Source organism: Mesoplodon bidens, assembly GCF_964165515.1.
Source record: "Mesoplodon bidens genome assembly, chromosome: 6".
Taxonomy (NCBI): Eukaryota; Metazoa; Chordata; class Mammalia; order Artiodactyla; family Ziphiidae; genus Mesoplodon; species Mesoplodon bidens.
The window spans coordinates 31,964,845-31,985,191 of record NC_138162.1 but is presented as its reverse complement, the minus strand read 5'-3'; the positions used below and the strand labels follow the sequence as shown (position 1 = coordinate 31,985,191).

Here is a 20,347-nt window from a genome sequence, read left to right as displayed (position 1 = left end):
GGGATCCGACCGAAGTCTGAGCCTCAGCTCCCAGTCCCCGCCCGCCCCGGCGGGTGAGCAGACAAGTCTCTTGGGCTGGTGAGTGCCGGTCGCACTGATCCTCTGTGCGGGAATCTCTCCGCTTTGCCCTCCGCACCCCTGTTGCTGCGTTCTCCTCCACGACCCCGAAGCTCCCTGCCTCTGCCACCCGCAGTCTCCACCAGCGAAGGGGCTTCCTAGTGTGTGGAAACCTTTCCTCCTTCACGGCTCCTGCTCCCTCCCACTGGTGCAGGTCCCGTCCTTATTCTTTTGTCTCTGTTTATTCTTTTTTCTTTTGCCCTACCCAGGTATGTGGGGACTTTCTTGCCTTTTGGGAGGTCTGAGGTCTTCTGCCTGTAGGTCTTCAGTAGGTGTTCTGTAGGAGTTGTTCCACGTGTAGATGTACTTCTGGTGTATCTGTGGGGAGGAAGGTGATCTCCACCAGTAATTTCTTAATATAAAAAATCCAGTGTCAAATATTTCTAATTATCTCATAAATTTGTTTTTAAAGTTTGCTTTTTTTTGGAATCAAGATCCAAACAATATCCACACATTACATTTTTATGGATTTCTCAGATACTTTTTAAACTGTAGCTTCTCCTCCCTCTTTTGCTTTCCTTACAATTTATTTGTGAAGAAATCGAGTTATTAGTGATGTTCTGTAGTATTTCTCACATTCTGGATTTTGTTGATTGCCAACTCTATGGTAATATTTAACATGTTCTTCTAGCACTGTATTTCCCATAAACTGATAGTTATATCCAGAAGCTTGATATGACTTATGTCAATGCTTTGGCAAAAAAAAAATACTTCCTAGAATGTATTTCATAATTCCAACAGGAGGCACATGGTGTCCGATTTTCTCTTTGTGTGATGTTAGTAGCCATTGATTATAGTTACCTAGATCCACTATTTTATTTGAGGTTTGCAAAATGGTAATCTTCTAATTCTTTCTCTCTTATTTGTTAGCTGGGATACTTTTATAAAAATAAACCTCAGGTATTTGGTTATCCTGAGGTTGTATAGGAAAAGCAGGTAGGACACTTGATTCTTTCTCTAATTACCAGCTTTCAGAAAAAAATTGAGAATTCATTCTTTAGCATACTTCAAGTTTGTCACTGACTTTTTTCCCTTTTTTTAAAATTGAAGTATAGTTGGTTTAAAATATTATATTAGTTTTAGGTGTACAACATACCAGTTCAATGTTTTTATAGATTATACTCCATTTAAAGTTATTACAAAATAATGGCTATATTTCCCTGTGCTGTACAATATATCCTTGTTGTTTATCTATTTTATACACAGTAGTCTGTACCTCTTAATCCCATACTCCCCCTTTCTTCTCTGTACTGGCAACCACTAGTTTGTTCCTGTATTTGTGAGTCTGTTTCTATTTTGTTATATACATTTGTTTTTATTTTTTAGATTCCATGTATAAGTGATAACAGAGTATTTGTCTTTCTCTGTCTGACTTATTTCACTAAGCGTAATAGTCTCTAGGTCCATCCATGTTGTTGCAAATGGCAGTGCTTCATTCTTTTTTATGGCTAATATTCCACTGTGTGCGTGCGTGCGTGTGTGCGTGTGTGTATAAATATATATATCTCACAACTTCTTTACCCATTTATCTGTTGATGGACACTTAGATTGCTTCCATATCTTGGCTATTATAAATAATGCTGCTATGAACATTGGGATGCATGTAACTTTTCGAATTAGTGTTTTCATTTTCTTCTGATATATACCGAGGAGTGGAATTGCTGAATTATATGGTAGTTCTATTTTTAGTCTTTTGAGGAAACTTCATACTGTTTTCCATAGTGATTCCACCAGTTTAAATACCCACCAACATAATATGAGGGTTACCTTTTCTCTACATTCTCATCAACATTTGTTAATTGTGGTCTTTTTGATGATTGCCACTCTTGACAGGTGTGAGGTGATATCTCATTTTTTTTATTTGCCTGTCTCTGATGATTAGTAGTGTTGAGCATCTTTTCATGTGCCTGTTGGTCATTGTATGTCTTCTTTGGAAAACTGTCTATTCAGGTCTTCTGCCCATGTTTTAATTGGGTTTTTTTTTTTTTTGGATAGTGAATTGTAGGAGCTATTTACATATTTTGGCTATTAACCTCTTATCGGTCATATCATTTGCAGATATTTTCTTTCATTCTATAGATTGTGTTTTTTTGCTTTGTCCATCATTTCCTTTGCTTTTAAGTTTAATTAGGTCCCATTTATTTTTTTGTTTTTAAATGGCACATGTTATCATTGATTTTTCACATTTTTTTTTTTTTTTTCTTTTTGCGGTATGCGGGCCTCTCACTGTTGTGGCCTCTCCCGTTGCGGAGCACAGGCTCCGGATGCGCAGGCCCAGCGGCCATGGCTCACGGGCCCAGCCGCTCCGCGGCATATGGGATCCTCCCAGACCGGGGCACGAACCCGTATCCCCTGCATCGGCAGGCGGACTCTCAACCACTGCGCCACCAGGGAGGCCCGATTTTTCACATTTTTGATGTGCTTTAACCCATAAATTTCATTATGCCTTTAGATGCATAAAATGCTTCATCTTGGTCCAGTGGGAGTCTCTTTACATTGCCTCCTGAATCCTTTTGGCATGGCCCCAATAGTTTCTGATAGCTTCTTTACTTTCTGGTGTAATAAAGTGTTTTAAGCTCATCTTGTACATTTTCTGTCATAGATAGAATCTGTCATTTCTCCAATCTGTCTCCCTTAGTAGGAAAAGATATTCAGATAACAATTTTGTATGCTGGTGGTGTTTCTTGGTACCAAGTTTGTTATATTATTTTTAAGTCTTTTAAGTGTACAATGCTATATGTTATAAATATGTACTGATATTTCCATTTCCAGTGATAATATAGAGGTTTTATTTAAATTCTTTGATTTTATATGTATATTTCTTTTTCTACTATACTAAAAATCTTAGGTCCTAATGACAGTGATTATGTTAAAGTGATATTACTTTACTGTATTATATCATATTAATTATGTATACAAAATACATTGTATAATAGTTTCAGAATAACAATATCAATATTATTACTCATAATTTTATTACACCAAACAGTTTCAGAATTTCTTTTTACAGTTTTGGGCTGTTTTGTCCTTGGGGTACATCCCTCTAAAGATGTACAGATAAACTACTCTGTTTTAAATCACTTGAAAAATGTTCCTCTCTATTGGGCTGTGCCCACAAATTTATATCAAATTTAAAGTTTTTTTCTTTTGTTTTGGGGGAATTTAAATGTTTCTTTCATTATTTTATTTTGCTTTATAATTGTAGGGACAAGGTTTATTCAGAGAAGTCTAGCTTCTGTCCCTAACCCTTTTACTTTGTTCATTCTCCTTCTATCCTTCACTTTCAAATTTTCTCTTTATATGATTGATATGAGGATGAATTAATTTAATGCATAGAAAGTGAATAATCTATATTTTAAATATTCAGTAAATGGCAGCTATCATTATGGGGAAGGCATATGACTCATTATTGTCTTTGAAGTTTCCAAACTTAAATATGCTCTACCATACTCTTGAGTGGTAATTTTGGTCTTGATTGAACCCTGGTTTGTATACATAAGTAATCTAAAACTGCTTCTTCAGAAACATTAAGCTTCTGCTTCAGTGCAGAAGTGTTACGGCTTTCCTGTGGTGACATATAAAGTGGGCAGGAAAATTGCAAAACTGAAGAAAGTCCAAGATTTGATGTTAGAAAATGCTGCATTGGAATCTCAGATTTGTAATTTACTGGCTGTTTTATAGTATAAATTTCTTAGCCTCTCTGAGCCTTAATTTCCTACATATGTAAGAGTGATGATTATATCCACTGTTATTATTGAAAGAAGTAAATGAACAGACCTATAGAAAGTGACCTACACAGTACCTAGAATATACTGGTGTTCAAGAAAAGTTTTTCTTTTTTCCCCTTCTTTAACTTAATCTATATGAAAACCATCCCAGCTGTGATTGAGAGCAGGTAGGTCTTGCTCTGATCAGCATTTACCAAATTTCTGTTCTGTCTGCTTCTTCCAGAGAACTCATTCCTATACCAACGTCCACCCATTTTCGTGCTTGTGTGCACCTCCAGATTCACCCTCCACCGTTCTCCACCCTGCTCTTTGCCTCTGAACACTGACCTATATGGAATGTATCAAAGGGCTCCCATGTCCTCTAGCTTTCTGTTGAGGTCATTCAATGGGAGCCCCAGCAGGAGATTGGTGAGTTGATCAAAGAATTTGTTCCTCTAGCTCCCTTCCTGTAGGGGTGCTATTCCTTGACTGGTTCCTCTCTGGAAGTCCTGCATTGCTCCATGTTGATTTCCCTAAATTCTGCCCACTTCTTTGTAAAGAGTCCTTTTATTCAACTCCAATTACCCAGTTTGAGTGGTGCCATCTCTTTCCTGCAGGGATCCTGATTGATACAATTTCCAATCAAGAAAATAATAATGAGATTGTTAGTCTGGGGAGCACATCTTGCCTCAATTCCTTCAGTTATTCTGAAGTCCTAAACTCACATAAATTTGAATTATTGAAAAGCAGAATACCTAGACTTCAGTAAATTATCCAAAACAGCAAGTCACTCAATGAATTTTGCTTTAACCTCTATGCCCTCAGCTTTTAACCAAGGGTCAATACAGGAAATGGTCATATGCTATCTCCATTCCTGCATCTTAAATAAATGTACTGTTGGAAACAGCATCCATTATTGTGGCCAATGTCTCTGACATGGTGATGTGAAAAGAGCACAAGATTTGGAGTTAAAAGATATAGGCTGGAATTCCCACTCTGTAATTTACTGGTTACCAAACCATATTTCTCTGAGCTTCAATCTATTCTTCTGTAAAATGAGACAAAAATACCTATAAACTTGTATTAGTGGGGAAAAAAGAAGAGAGCTTTTAAAACTAAAGAGTACCATAAATATTGATGCATAGTATGAATAGATTAAATTTCCTTAAAAATTTAGCACAGGCAAAGGTTTTCTTTACTGAAGAACTATTTTGCTTTATCCTGTTAAAAAGGAGTATATGACTCATGATTTTTTTGCATTAGCTTATAGAAATGCACAATTAACTGTAATATTTTATTATAATAAGTATTTTACTAGTATTTTATATTTTATAAGTATATTTTACTAGTATTTTATATTTTATAAAATATACCTGTATTTACTTCTCTCTCCATGATTTTTATTTCTTATTTTGAGAATATTATGGTATATGTATGTTATATTTTAAGATTTGGGGGAAGAAGATAGGATCTAAACAAACAAGCCAATACAATTTTCAAAAAAGAATTTGTCCATCACTGTATTGCCTCTGGGGTGAAGACTCTCATTCATCTTTCTGCAACATTCCTCTTTAATTCTGTACCCAGGCAGTGTTCATGGTGATGGTTTCAGCCTCCTGTGTTCATGATTCATTATTTGAAAATCAGCAAGATTGACATCTGCCTACCTATAAAAAGATGTAATATAAATATTATATATAATACATATTATATATAGCAATCCATATCCTATAGTTTATTGGCACAAGAAGAATAGAAGAAAGGGATGGAAGAAAAGAAGGAAGAAACGAGGTAAGAAGGGGAGGAGAAGGTAGCTGTGAAGGAGGAAATTACCTTCTTCCTAGGAGTTATAATATCCATTTCAAACGTTTTTCAATTTTCATTCCCAAGTAAGGGTTTAAAATTATTACCATCAGTACAGTATATTCACCTCGGCCCATCAATGTTCTTCTATTGGTTCCTGTCCACCATATGAGTCTGTTCATGAATATTCTGTTCTAATTCTACAGAGAGAGGGGCTCAGTTCAGATCCCTCCCAGACAATCACCACTATTTCCAGGAGACCACAACCTTTCTCCAAGCCAAATCAAATCCAGGACTTGTGAGACACCATTGCCTAATTTTCAAATCAAAAGAACAGAAGCTAGAAAATAAGCTTTATCTCTTAGAATAAAGTGAAATTCTTGAACTATAACCTTATTTCAGGCAAAAGAAAGATTTTGGGTGAAGACTAGGTATAAATGTGTCTGTCATCAGAAAGAAAAATAGAACTGTCTGAGACAGCTGTAAGTCCAAGTGGAGTTGGTAGATTTTTTAACACACTCCCCAGGCCAAACAAAGAACTTATTTGTGTATGGTGAAGTATGATTTACCAAGGAAGGGGGCTCACTGTCCTATCTGAAACATCCTTTTGAAAGACACCTGCAGCACTATTATGCAACGTAAAGCACCAGGTCATTAAGGGCTCCGTCAATCAAGTTACTGATTCTTCCAGATACGGCTGGTGAATAAAGAAGGCACGTCTCCGTTTCAGACTGAAAGTCACACTCCACCTGCTCCAAGCCCTGGGGTTTTGAAAAAAAGAGAAGTTAACCTAATCTACTTCCATACTAAAAGAAACATTTGGTTCTCAAAGCCAGACTTTAGGAGTTCTTTCATCCAAGCAGAAGCTGATTCTTCAGGTATGTCCAAAAACACTTCTGGATTCCTTTATCTCTTCATTGTAGGATGACTATTGGTAGAAAAATATGGTACCTACTACCATATTTAATTTTTATTTTGGGGTACGGTTGATTTACAATGCTGTATTAGTTTCAGGTGTACAGCAAAGCAATTCGGTTATACACATATATATCCATTCTTTTTCAGATTCTTTTCCCATATAGGTTATTACAGAATATTGAGTAGAGTTCCCCGTGCTATACAGTAGGTCCTTGTTGATGATCTATTTCATACATAGTAGCGTGTATATGTTAATCCCAAACTCCTAATTTATCCCTCCCCCCCACGTTTCCCCTTGGTAACCATACATTTGTTTTCAAAGTCTGTGAGTCTGTTTGTTTTGTAAGTTCATTTGTATCATTTTTTTTAGATTCCACATATAAGTGATAATATGATACTTGTCTTTCTCTGTCTGACTTCACGTAGCATGATAATCTCTAGGCCCATCCATGTTGCTGCAAATGGCATTATTTCATTCTTTTTTATGGCTGAAAAATATTCCATTGTAAATATGTACCACATCTTCTTTATCCATTCCTCTGTCGATGGACATTTAGGTTGCTTCCATGTCTTGGCTATTGTAAATAGTGCTGCAATGAACATGAGTGCTGCATGTATCTTTTAGAATTATGGTTTTCTCCAGATATATGCCCAGGAGTGGGACTGCAGGATCATATGGTAGCTCTATTTTTAGTTTTTTAAGGAACCTCCACACTGTTCTCCATAGTGGCTGCACCAATTTACGTTCCCACCAACAGTGTAGGAGGGTTCCCTTTTCTCCACCCTTTCTCCAGCATTTGTTTGTTGACTTTTTGATGACGGCCATTCTAACTGGTGTGAGGTCATGCCTCATTGTAGTTTTGATTTGCATTTGTCTAATAATTAGTGATGTTCAGTATCTTTTCATGTGCTTTTTGGCCATCTGTATGTCTTCCTTGGAAAAATGTCTGTTTAGGTCTTCTGCCCATTTTTTGATTGGGTTGTTTGTTTGTTTTGATATAGAGCTGCATGAGCTGTTTGTATATTTTGGAGATTAATCCCTTGTCGGTTGCTTCATTTGCAAATATTTTCTCCCATTCTGAGGGTTTTTTCATTTTATTTGTGGTTTCCTTTGCTGTGCAGAAGCTTTTAAGTTTAATTAGATTCCATTTGTTTATTTTTGTTTTTATTTTTATTACTCTAGGAGGTGGGTCCAAAAAGATCTTGCTGCTATTTATGTCACAGAGTGTTCTGCCTATGTTTTCCTCTAAGAGTTTTATAGTATTTGGCCTTACATTTAGGTCTTTAATCCATTTTGAGTTTATTTTTGTGTATGGTGTTTGTTAGAGAATGTTCTAATTTCATGCTTTTACATGTAGCTATCCAGTTTTCCCAGCATCACTTATTGAAGAAACTATCTTTTCTCCATTGTGTAGTCTTGCCTCCTTTGTCGTAGATTAAATTGATCAGAGGTGCATGGGTTATTTGTGGGCTTTCTATCTTGTTCCATTGCCAGTTACTGTATGTTACTGTAGCTTTGAAATAGGGAGTCTATTCCTCCAGCTCCATTTTTCTTTCTCAGGATTGCTTTGGCCCAGTACCATATTTAAAAATAAATAATAGAACACCTACATTTCTGAAACTATAGCTAAATAATCAAACCCTAAAAATTAGATTGCTTGCTCATCCATTTATTTCCCCCACTTATTATAAAAATTTTCAGTCAGGTAGCAAACTGAAAGAACCATAATATCAACATCTGTATACAAATCACCTAAATTCTATCATTAACCTTTACTAGACTTGCACTCATTACATATACCTAGCTATCCATCCCTCTACTACATATATCATCCTATCTATTTTTAAGGTATTTTAAAGCAAATTGCAGACCCTTATTATTTCCCTCTAAATACTTCACCATGCACATCATTAATAGAGTTCAATAGTTGTTTGATAGTTATTTTCTTTGGATGTAAAATTTACATACAATGAAATACACAAACCTTTACTTTTGTTGAGTTTTGACAATGCATACATCTGTTGTAACCCAAGCTCCTATCAAGATATAGAATATTACCATAACCCCAGATAGTTATCTTTTTCCCCCTTTCCAGTCAATCACTATCCCTACTACTCTGGAGATAAACTTTGTTCTGATATTTTTTTCTGACAAAAATTAGATTTGCTTGTTCTAGAATATCATATAAACAGAATCATGCAGTATGTATCCTTTGTATAAGACTCTTTCACTTAGCATAGTGTTGTGGATTAGCCAAGTCAATGCATGCATAAGCAGTAAGTCTTTCCACTTTATTGTTGAGTAGTATGCTATTGTGCGAATATCAATTTGCTTATCCATTCTCCTATGGATTGACACCTGGGCTCTCCAGACTGTGCTGTTATGTTTTTTAAAATTTATTTTGGGTAAATAACTAGGACTGGGATTGCTGGGTCTTAGCTGTAAATCATTTTTTTGGTCATTGCTTTATGGATGACAATATTCATTGTTTTTCAAAGTCTACTTTAGAAAATTTGCAACTGTAAAAGTGCATTTACTCCCTTTGATTCCTAAGCCTATAGTTTTCATAAACATTACATCTACACACATTATACAACCTGCAAAACAATGTTTTGCTTTAAGTATTCATATATATTTTAAAGAGATTAAGAGGAAAGAGAAAGAACTTTTATATTTACCCCCATAGTTATCATTCTCAATAATTTTCACTTCTTTTCGGGGAGCCAAGTATCATCTTGCATCATTTTCTATCAATCAGCTGAAGAACTTCCTTTTGCACTCCTTGTAGTGCAAGTCTGAAGCTGATGAACTCAATTTCATTTTCTCTAAACATGTATTTACTTTTTTACTTTGAAGATTATTTTTTCTGGATACAGAATTCTATTTTTTCCAGATTTATTGAAGTATGATTGACTGACAATTATATATGTTTAAAGTGTATGTTTGCTATTCATATACACTGTGAAATTACCACAATCAAGCTAATCAACATATCTATCATTGCACATAGTTCCCATGTTTGTATATCTCCGTGGTGAGGATACTTGAGATCTACCTCTTTATAAATTTCAAGTTTACAACACATTATTATTAACGTTAGTCATCGTGTTATGCATTAGATCTCTAGACCTTATTCATCTAATAACTGAAAATTTGTACCCTTTGATAAGTATCTCTCCTTTTCCCCCACCCCTAAACCTTTGGTAACCATCATTCTCCTGTTACTATGAGTTCAGCTTTTTTTTTTTTTTTCCTTAGATTCCATATGTAAGTGAGATAGTACAAGTATCTTTCTGTGTCTGGCTTACTTTACTCAGCATAATGTCCTCCAGTATTATACAGAATATTTTCACTGTGCCCTAAAAATCATCTGAGCTCTGCTTATCCATCTCTCCCACCAAACCCTGGCAACCACTGATCTTTTTATTCTCCCCATAGTTTTACCTTTTCCAAAATATCATATAGTTGGAATCATACAGTATGTAGCCTTTTCAGATGGGCCTCTTTTGCTTAGTAATATGCATTTAGGTTCCTCCATGTCTTTCCATAGCTGGAAAGCTCATTCATTTCTGTTTAGCAAAGAATACTATTCCATTGCCTAGATAGGTTATTTATCGCTTCACCCACTGAAGGACATTTTGATTACTTCCAAGTTTTGGCCATTTGAATAAAGCTGCTGTAAACATCCATGTTCATGTTTTTTGTGGACATAAGTTTTCAGTTCATCTGGGTTAATATTAAGGATCATGACTGCTGAATCATAAGGTTGAGTATGTTTAGGTTTGTAAGAAATTGCCAAACTTTCTCCTAAGTTTCCATACTATTTTGCATTCCTATCAACAATGAGTGAGAGTTCTTGTTCTCCACATCCTTGCCAGCATCTGGTGTTGTCAGTGTTCTAGATTTTGGCTATTTTAATAGATGTGTAGTACTATCTCACTGTTGTTTTAATTTGCATTTCCCCGATGACGTATAATGTGGAGCATCTTTCCATATGTTTATTTGCCATCTGTATATCTTCTTTGGTGAATAAATATATATTTTTATGTCTAGTATTACATTAGAATTTCCTGTCGGTTCTTCATAATAGTATCTCTCTTTCTCCACTGACATTTCCAATCTTTTCATTTGTTACAAGCATACTTTTCTTTACCTCATTTATTTTAGTCATAAAATCCTACTTACAAGTCTCTGCAGCTGTTTTTGTTCACTCTCCAACAAAACAGAAATTTCATCTATTTAGTTTTGAAAGCAAATGCCTAAAGGCTTGTAGTATAAAAAGCAATGAATATATCCCTAAAATTATTTCTAGATATTTAATAGCTACTATATATGTGACTAATAAGGAAAAAAATTTAATGACTGGCTCCATATCCCACAGTTAGATCCTTCTGCTACAGCTGCTTCCAAATATCTGAGAAAATTGTCCAAGATGGCAGAGTAAAAAGGCCCTGAGCTCACCTCCTCTCACGAGCACATCAAAATCACAACGATCTGCAGAAGAGCCATCATCAGTGAAAAGGACTACAGCCTACCAGAAAAGATCTTCTACTACAACTAAAGACATAAAGAAGGAACCACAATGAAATGGGTAGGAGGGGCAGACTTGTGCTATCATCAAATCCTATAACCCTGGGTTGGTGACCACAGACCTGAGAATAATTATATTGCAGAGGTTCTCCCATAAGAGTGAGAGTTCTGAGCCCCAAATCAAGCTCCTCAGCCCAGGGGTCCTGGACTGGGAAGATGAGTCCCCAGAGCATGTGGTTTGAAGACAAGTGGGGCTTACTTTTTGAGAGCCCTGTAGGACTGGGAGAAATAGAAACTTCACTAGGGTGAAGTGCACACAAAATCTCACATGCACTGGGACCCAGGGCAAAAGGAGTAATTTGATAGGAACCTGGGCCAGACCTAACTGCTGATCTGTGGGGGAGATGGGGCAGGCACAGCAGCTGTGGCTCACCCTGGGGACATAGACTCTGGTGGCAGTCATATTTGGGAGTGTTCTACCTTGTGGACACTGTTGTTGGCATTGTGAGATCCTCCTTCTAGCTCCTTAGCACCAAGAGCTGTTCCCACCCAAAAGCCGGTAGGCACTAGTACTGGGGAAACCTCAGGCCAAACAACTAACTGGGTGGGGACAGAGCCCCATGCGTCAACAGACAGGCTGCCTCTAGACACAGCCTTGCCCACCAGAGGACCAAGACTGAGCTCTACCCACCAGTGGGCAGGCACCAGCCCTGCTCTCCAGGAAGCCTGCACTAGCTTCTAGATCAGCCTCACCCACTACAAGGCAGACACCAGACAGACACAAGAAAACTACACTCCCTCAGAATGTAGACCCAGCCCACCCACAGTAGGCCAAACCCTACCCTGGGACCAGCTGGGCCCTGCCTACTAGCAGGCCAAGACAAGCTTTCAGACACCCTGGACTCCATACCCAACTGTGTCAGGAATCAGCCCCCCACCCCGCCCAACCTCAACCAGTGATCTGACACCAGCTCCGGGATCCGTGGGCCCTGCAGCCAGACTCTAGGACCTGGCTCTGCCTGTCAGTAGTCCAGAACTAACCACAGGACCTGCCTTCACCCGCCAGGGGGTGGGCAACAGCCCTGGGGTCTTCTGGACCCTGAGTCTGCCCACCAGTGAGCCACCATAGCCCTGGGGTCCCCTAGAGTTCTGCAGCCAGCCACCTCATGACTAGACCCCAGCCAGCAGCATCTTCACAAGGCAGTGCCTTGCAACCAACTGGGCCAGGGGCCAACCAAGCCTACCAGACTGCTCACATAGTCAGCCCAGAGCAGTCAGAACTATCAGAAAGAGAAATTAAGGAGACAATCCCATTTACCATTGCATCAAAAAGAATAAAATACCTAGGAATACACCTACCTAAGGAGGCAAAAGATGTGTACTCGGAAAACCATAAGACACTGATGAAAGAAACTGAAGACAACACAAACAGATGGAAAGATAGACTGTGTTCTTGGATTGGAAGCGTTAGTACTGTTAAAATCACCATTCTACCTAAGGCAATCTAGAGATTCAATGCAATCTCTGTCAATATACCAACGGCATTTTTCACAGAACTAGAACAAATAATTTTAAAATTTGTATGGAAACACAAAAGACCCTGAATAGCCAAAAGAATCTTGTGAAAGAAGAACAGAGCTGGAGAAATCATGCACCCATTTTAAGACTATACTATAATGCTACTATTACTATAATGTTAGTAATCAAGACAGTATGGTACTGGCACAAAAACAGAAATATAGATAAATGGAACAGGATAGAAAGCCCAGAGATAAACCCACACACTTATGCTCAACCTATGACAAAGGAGGCAAGAATATGCAATGGAGAAAAGACAGTCTCTTCAATAAGTGCTGCTGGGCAAAGTGGACAGCTATATGTAAAAGAATGAAATTAAACCATTCTCTAACAAACACCACAAAAAAATAAACTCAAAATGGATTAAAGACCTAACTGTAAGACCAGATCCTATAAAACTCCTAGAGGAAAACGCAGGCAGAACACCCTTTTGCATAAATCACAGCAATATTTTTTTTGATCCATCTCCTAACGTAAAGGAAATAAAAGCGAAAATAAGCAAATGGGACCTAATTATATTTGAAAGTTTTTGCACAACAAAGGAAACCACTGAAAAAATAAAAAGACAACCAACTGAATGGGAGAAAATATTTGCAAACGATGTGACCAATAAGGGATTAATATGCAACATATGTAAACAGTTCATACAACATCAAAAAAACAAACAACTTGATTAAAAAATGGAAAGAACTGAATATAAATTTTTCCAAAGAGAACATGCAGATAGCCAACAGGCATATGAAAAGATACTGAACATCACTAATTATCAGGGAAATGCAAATCAAAACCACGAGACAGCACTTCACACCTGTCAGAATGGGTATCATCAAAAAGAACACAAATAACAAACGTTGGCGAGAATGTGGAGAAAAGGGAACCCTCATACAGTGTTGGTGGGAATGTAAATTGGTGCAGCCACTCTGGAAAACAGTATGGATGTTTCTCAAAAAACTAAAAATAGAACTACCATATGACCCAGCAATTCCACTCCTGGGTATATATTGAAAAAAACAAAAACACTAATTTGAAAAAATACATGCATCCCAGTGTTCATAGCAGCATTATTTACAATTGCCAAGGTATGAAAGCAACCTAAGTGTCCAACAACAGATGAATGTATACGGAAGATGTAAAATACACACACACACACAATGGAATACTACTCAGCCACAAAAAATAATGAAAATTTTGCCATTTGCAGCAACATGGATGGACTTGGAGGGCATTATGCTAAGTGCAATAAGTCAGACAGAGAAAGACTGTAGGATATCACTTATATGTGGAATTTAAAAAATACAACAAACTAGTGAATATAATGAAAAAGAAGCAGACTCACAGATATAGAGAACAAACTAGTGGTTACCAGTGGGGAGAGGGAAGGGAGGAGGGGCAATATAGGGGTAGAGGGGTAAGAGGTACAAACTATTAGGTATAAAAGAAACTACAAGGATATATTGTACAATGTGTAATATAGAGACAATATTTTATAATAACTATAAATGGAGTATAACCTTTAAAAATTGTGAATCACTATATTGTATACCTGTGACATATAATATTGTACAGCAACTATACTTCAATGAAGTCTGTAAACAAATTAAAAAGCCAAATATCTGAAAACTTGCTTCTAGTGGGATACCAATAAATATATTTTTCTGTGTTCACTAGTTTTGTGGGTCAAGTTGGCTAGGATATAATACTCAGTTATTCAGTTAAACACTAATCTAAGTGATGCTGTAAAGATAATTTTGTAGATATGGCTAACATCTACAATTAGGTGACTTTAACTGATGTAAATTATCTTCAGTAATTTGGGTGGGACTCATTAATTGGCCGAAAGCATTAAGAGTAAAAATGAAGTTTCACTAAAGAAAAAGAAATCCCACCTGTGGACTGCAGGTTCATCTCCTGCTCAAGATTTTCTAGCCAGCCAGCCTACCCTAGAAATATATTAACATTAAATAGACATATGTATAAAGAACATATGGAAGGGAGCCCTTATCTTTGGCTGTAGGTGTTGAGGAAAGTGTCCAGGAAAGGTTACATTGGGATTTAAAGGGATTTGAAGGTTGTAGAGATGCTCTTCGGCAAAAGATGGTAGAAGGGCAATTTGCAACTAAGTACGTACATATGCAAGACAGAAGAAAGAGTGTGGAAAAGACCTCTTTGTTCAGGGAAAAGTCACTACACTGTGGCTGAAACATACAGCAGGATGAAAAGTGGCAAGAAATGGGACTGAAGTGATAGATTAAAACTTGGTAATAAACTACCCTGAAGGTCCTGCTGAGGATTTAGGATTTTGTTCCCATGGTTATTAGGAAACCCTAGAAGACTTCGGAATAGGGTGATGATACGACCAGATCTGTGTTAATGGGTAATGGTTTGGCAGGGACAGAACAAAAGGTAGGGATACCTGTCACGCTGTTTTTATTCTCACTTTCCCTCTAGATTCAGTTTCAAGCCCTTTTGACCAGTTTGGTCTCTCACCAAAGCCCAATTTGTCCATGTTTAGAAATGCAGGGCAATAGGTTGAGCCCAGGGCAACCAGCAAGACTAGATGAATGCGGTTCAGGTTAAGCTTAAATAGTAAGCAGAGGTGGTTTGAGCCAGGTAGGTCTCAGTGGTTAGGTCTGGGCATGGAAGTTCCAGCATTTGGACAGGTCACGGCATCAGAGATAATGATGTTTGAGAGCAAGTCATACAAAAGTAACTTCTGATCCTACAGCAAAGGCTGTTCACTCTTTGCCCTCTGCCCTCAGTTATGCTCCCAGATCTGCATGGTAAGGACAAGGTTCTGGGGAATACGTCTGCAGTCAGAATTTCTAAATTGCACTTTGCCTTTTATTAAGAAAGGTATAGAGTTATCAGGCCTTCTGGGTGGTTCTTACATTATTCATACTTACACCGAGCATCCTAGATGACTCCAAGGCTGTGGAAATTATACCTGAGAAAATATATACAGAGCAGATCACGTACCCTTTTGTGTGTTGTCAACAATTATTGCACAGCCCAAATGAGAATGAAGTGGTAAAACAAGAACACTTTGGACGTGGGACAGCATGGGAAGAAATTAAATGGAATTACACAGTAAGTGTCCAGATTTCAGTTATTGCCAATGAGGGAAATGAAGAAGGTGTCAATTTTCATTCTGAGTTCCAATGAGGAATTATTCTTCCTACTGAAAGGATCAAAACCCCTCAAAGAGAGACACAAGGTAAACCTGCTAAAGAATGAAGAGCAGACATTTGAATACATACATCGTAGGTAACATGCATACATAGAAATCAATTGATAAAGTCTATACCCAAAGTGAGCACTGAACAAGGGCTTAAGCAAAGATTGATAAAGAGATGATTGAATTCATGGTTGAATGGCACGGGAGAAGAACAGGAAGGGACACATGGAAGAAAAGGAGAAGAAGGTTGACCATACCAGGGGAAGAGAACTCAGTGCCCACAGATAAAGCCTCTGTCTCTGTGTCAGTGGGAGGCTTCATCTGGCCCATAGCCCAGTCTCTGACCTTGAAGGGTTGTTCCTGCATCAGTCACTAGAGCAGACTGCCAAAATGCCAGCACTGCCAGATCTCAAAGACTACTACCTTATGCCAATGTTCTCTGTAAATCTTTGTAGCCAGCACATTCTATCAGCTTCCCTTCAGTGGTTACTGTCAAAAATATGAAGCCCCATAGTTATCTCTGCTTACTCATATTTGCATCCCCTTACTGCCCTGATTTTCTCACTCCTGGTTTCAGTCTTACTGCTCCCCTGTCTTGCAAACGTTCCCAGTAAGACCTCTGGAATCCTCCCTTATAAAAAAATTCTCCCATATTCAGCTTATAATCTATTAATCCTTCCACCTTCCCTGCTGAAAATACGGTTTTCCTGTTAGCCCTCTGAAATGAGAGCTGCTCATTCTTCCACATTTCACCTTGTTTGGTGTCAGGAGGTAGGTTTGATGTCTTCTTTGATTCTCAATGCTACTTCCAGATTTTTGTTCACCTATTGTAAAAACTCCTATCCCTACAACCTCTGTCCTCACCCATCACTGTCTTCTTTTGGCTTCATGGGCCCTCCCCTTCATTCATTGTGGACTCTGGACCCACATAAATTTCTATGTCATGAGAGTGTCTTTAATTTCCATGTTGATGAGCCATCCAGCATCTCATACCATTAGCCCTGTGGCCTTCCACTCCACTCCATCTCACTTCAACCTAGTCATTCACTTTTGTGGCCATTCCTCAGACCTTGCCATCACGTGGAATACTCCTCCTTGTGAAATATAAAGAAATATAAAGCTTCAATTTCTCACATAAATCATCTTCCAGGTCCCTCAATATCTTATTCTGATCTCAAATGTCCTTCAATCTATTTGGTACCTTAAGTCATTCATATCTTCCCATTCTATCAATTGTGTTCTAATCTCTCATCTTTTTCTACCTGACCCAGGTCCCATAATGGACCATCAACTACTTTCTCAGTTCTTTTCTATTTAGTATTTTTAAATTTAGTATATTTTCATTTTTTTCTCCACTTCTATACTTTGTTTCGTGCTTCTAGAAAAAGCAGGCAACAATGCAGACTGAGAACTCTATAAATTCATGCTCTCCAAATTGACCCAAGAGTGGTTCATCAGTCTCCTTATCAGCTCTTGGTCATCTCCCCTTTCTGTTTCTCACTGATGCTCTTTTAAACCTCCACTCGTCTCAAGTGCCCCACCCAACACCCACCTTCTTCATTCTTAGCAATGGTCTTGTGCCTTTCAAGAGTTCTAGAAAACGGAGTCTTCTCAATCCCTCTACCTACCTTATCTACACTCACACCAACTGCTCTCCTGCCATGTAAAAAATTGAGTTGTCCTTCCTCTTGATCACAGCCAACCACTCATCTGAGTCCTGAGTACATCCTCCTCTAGTTCAACTTGCACTTGACTTTTTCAATCATCCCACTTCCCTCCTGAATTACTTTCATTCCTTCTCCCCAGCCAATAAACATTTTCAAGTTTTTCCCATCCAAAAAAAAGTGGGATTACCTCTTCAATTTTACAGATCCTTTTAATGACTGTCCAATCTGGCTCCTCCTCTTCTAAATCCAAACCGCTGAAACACCTCAAAAAAAAAAAAAAAAAAAAACCCGACTTCTACTTCCTCACTTTCCACTCACTCTTCAAGACGCTGCCACGATGCTACTAAAACTAGCAAGAGCTAGTTATCAATATCTTTGAATTGTTAAATACCTTGTATATTTCTCAATAATTCCAGAATATGTGTGTGTGTGTGTATCTCCTATCCACATCTCTTCACAAAACTCCAAATTAATACTCAGTACTGGAAAAGTCCTTCAGCATGTCCCACAAGCACCTCAATGTCAACAGGTGCAAAAGTGAACTTATCAGTTTTCTGAGCCACATCATCCTTCAGCTTTGCCTATCACAGATGCCGGCACTGCCATTCACAGTCACTGAAGACTAAAACCCAGGAGGCACTTTGACTAACCCACAATCAAGATGCCAATTTGCCATCCTCAATATTTCCATGATATGCTCTCTCTTTTCTACCTCAAATAGCTATTCAAGTTTGTATCCTCTTTGTCTTTCTCCTATAACACCTCAGCAACCCATCTTTGGCTTCTTTGTCTCCAATCTTGCCTGCTACAGTCCATACTGCAGAGTAACCTTGCTGAAAATGCAGATGTGATAATGCCATTTCCGTGATTAAACTCTTCAGTGGTTCCTACAGATATCCTTCATGATCTAGCCCTTGAACAGAATTTTCCCCCATTTCCAGCTTAGTACTTTTCATCCAATAACACCAAATTGCTTATAGCTCCCCCTACACAGTGTTATATTTCTAACTTTGATTCTTTAATTGTACTGAGCTCTCTGCTGAAATGCTCTTCCCCAGCACTTGTCTTTGCTTGACTAACTTACTTTCAAACTTTTAATTCCAAATTCTATATTACTTCCCTCAGAATGAATTTCCAAAATGATTTACCTATTGTGTTTTCATATATCCTATACATACCTCCACTAAAATGGCCATGGTCAAGACAACTCTACTTTGCCAAATCCAGCAATCAACTACTCATTATCATGTTCATTAAACTCTGCAGCCTTTGGAAGAAAATGACCATTTTTCCTTTTTTTGAGATATATTCTTCTCTTGGCTTTTGCAACATCAGGTTTTTGTTTTTCCCCTGACTGATGCTGCGCAGTTTCTTTTGTAAGTCGCCCCTTATGGCCTCCAGTATGCATGTTGGAATGCCTCAGAGCTCAATCTTCAGCCCTCTTCTCTTCTATATCTAAAGCTATTTCTGAGCAATATCATTCACATTTAGATACCAAGTATATTTACTGCCTCTTACATCTATATCTCCTGTGTTGACCTCTCCCCTGAACTTCAGACCTGGATATTTAGTTGCCATCTCAAACTTAACAAGTTCCTAAAAGCACTCTTCTTGTTTTTTTTTTGAGGTACGCGGGCCTCTCACTGTTGTGGCCTCTCCCGTTGCGGAGCACAGGTTCCGGACGCACAGGCTCAGCGGCCATGGCTCACGGGCCTAGCCACTCCGCGGCATGTGGGATCTTCCCAGACTGGGGCACGAACCCGTGTCCCCTGCATTGGCAGGAGGACTCTCAACCACTGTGCCACCAGGGAAGGCCCTAAAAGCACTCTTGATTCATAATCTCCTTCTCCAGTCTTGCCTATCTAAGTTAATGGCTCAGCCCCAAACCTAGCGGCTGTCACTGGACATTCCACTTCTCTTACTCTTCTCTCCAAACATATCTTAAATCTGACCACTACGCATTATCTCCACTGCTACATACCAGTCCTGGTCGCCATCTTCTCTTATCTGCAATGGCCGCCTACCTGTCTCTTTGTTTCCATTTTGGCCCCTGCTGTCCATTCTCTGCCTTGCATAAAGTTAAATTAAATCATACATTAGGTTGTATAAAACCCTTGCATAAAACCCTCCAATGGCTTCTAATTGTACTTAGCGTAAAAACCAAACTCCTTAATCATGACCTGTACAGCCCCAGTGGTCTGGCCCCTTCCTCTGTCCTTGACCTCATTTCCCTGCACTAGTTTCCACATTTGCTAAGCTCTAACCACACTAGCCTTCTCTCTGTTCCTTTCCCCTCTCTTTCCATACCTTCCTACCTCAACTGCCTTCGCATTTGTGTTCCTTCTTTCTGGCATAATTTTCCTTCTCATCATTGTATCCCTGTCCTAACTACTCTTTCTAAAATACCTCAACCCAATACTCCATTCAGCCTCTATTCAACTATCACCATTTTTGTCTATATAACACCATTCTCTGAAATAATCATATTTCTAATCACATTTGTATGTTTCCCTATTTAATATTCATTAAGATCTATGTGAGCAAGGACCTTATCTGTCTTGTCACTGCTGTATCCGCAGGGCCTAATGCCTGGAATATTGTAGGTATAAGTGCTTTCCCCTCTGACCCGTCCCACAATAGATCCTGAGTTTCTTGAAGCCACCCTAGTGACTTTAGCACAATGCCTGGCACACAAGGGTTGCTAAAATGTTAATTAAATGAATGAGTGAATGAATACACAAACAAACATGAGTAAACTTATGCCAGCTACACTGGCTTCATATTTTCACTTGTTACTCGGAGAAAGAAAATTGGGAGTTGACACCAGAACTCACTTATGGTATATCACATA

The 20,347-nt window shown here is 38.4% G+C and overlaps 1 long non-coding RNA gene across 1 annotated transcript in view; it reads right to left on the bottom strand.

The window, feature by feature from the left end:
* Positions 1 to 5,207: 5,207 nt before the first annotated feature.
* The window catches only part of LOC308619500, a 111,890-nt gene continuing 96,750 nt past the window's right edge, over positions 5,208 to 20,347 (bottom strand). The window contains exon 4 of the long non-coding RNA XR_014016192.1: positions 5,208 to 5,491. This is a non-coding gene — a long non-coding RNA (uncharacterized lncRNA). The remainder of the gene's footprint in view (positions 5,492 to 20,347) is intronic.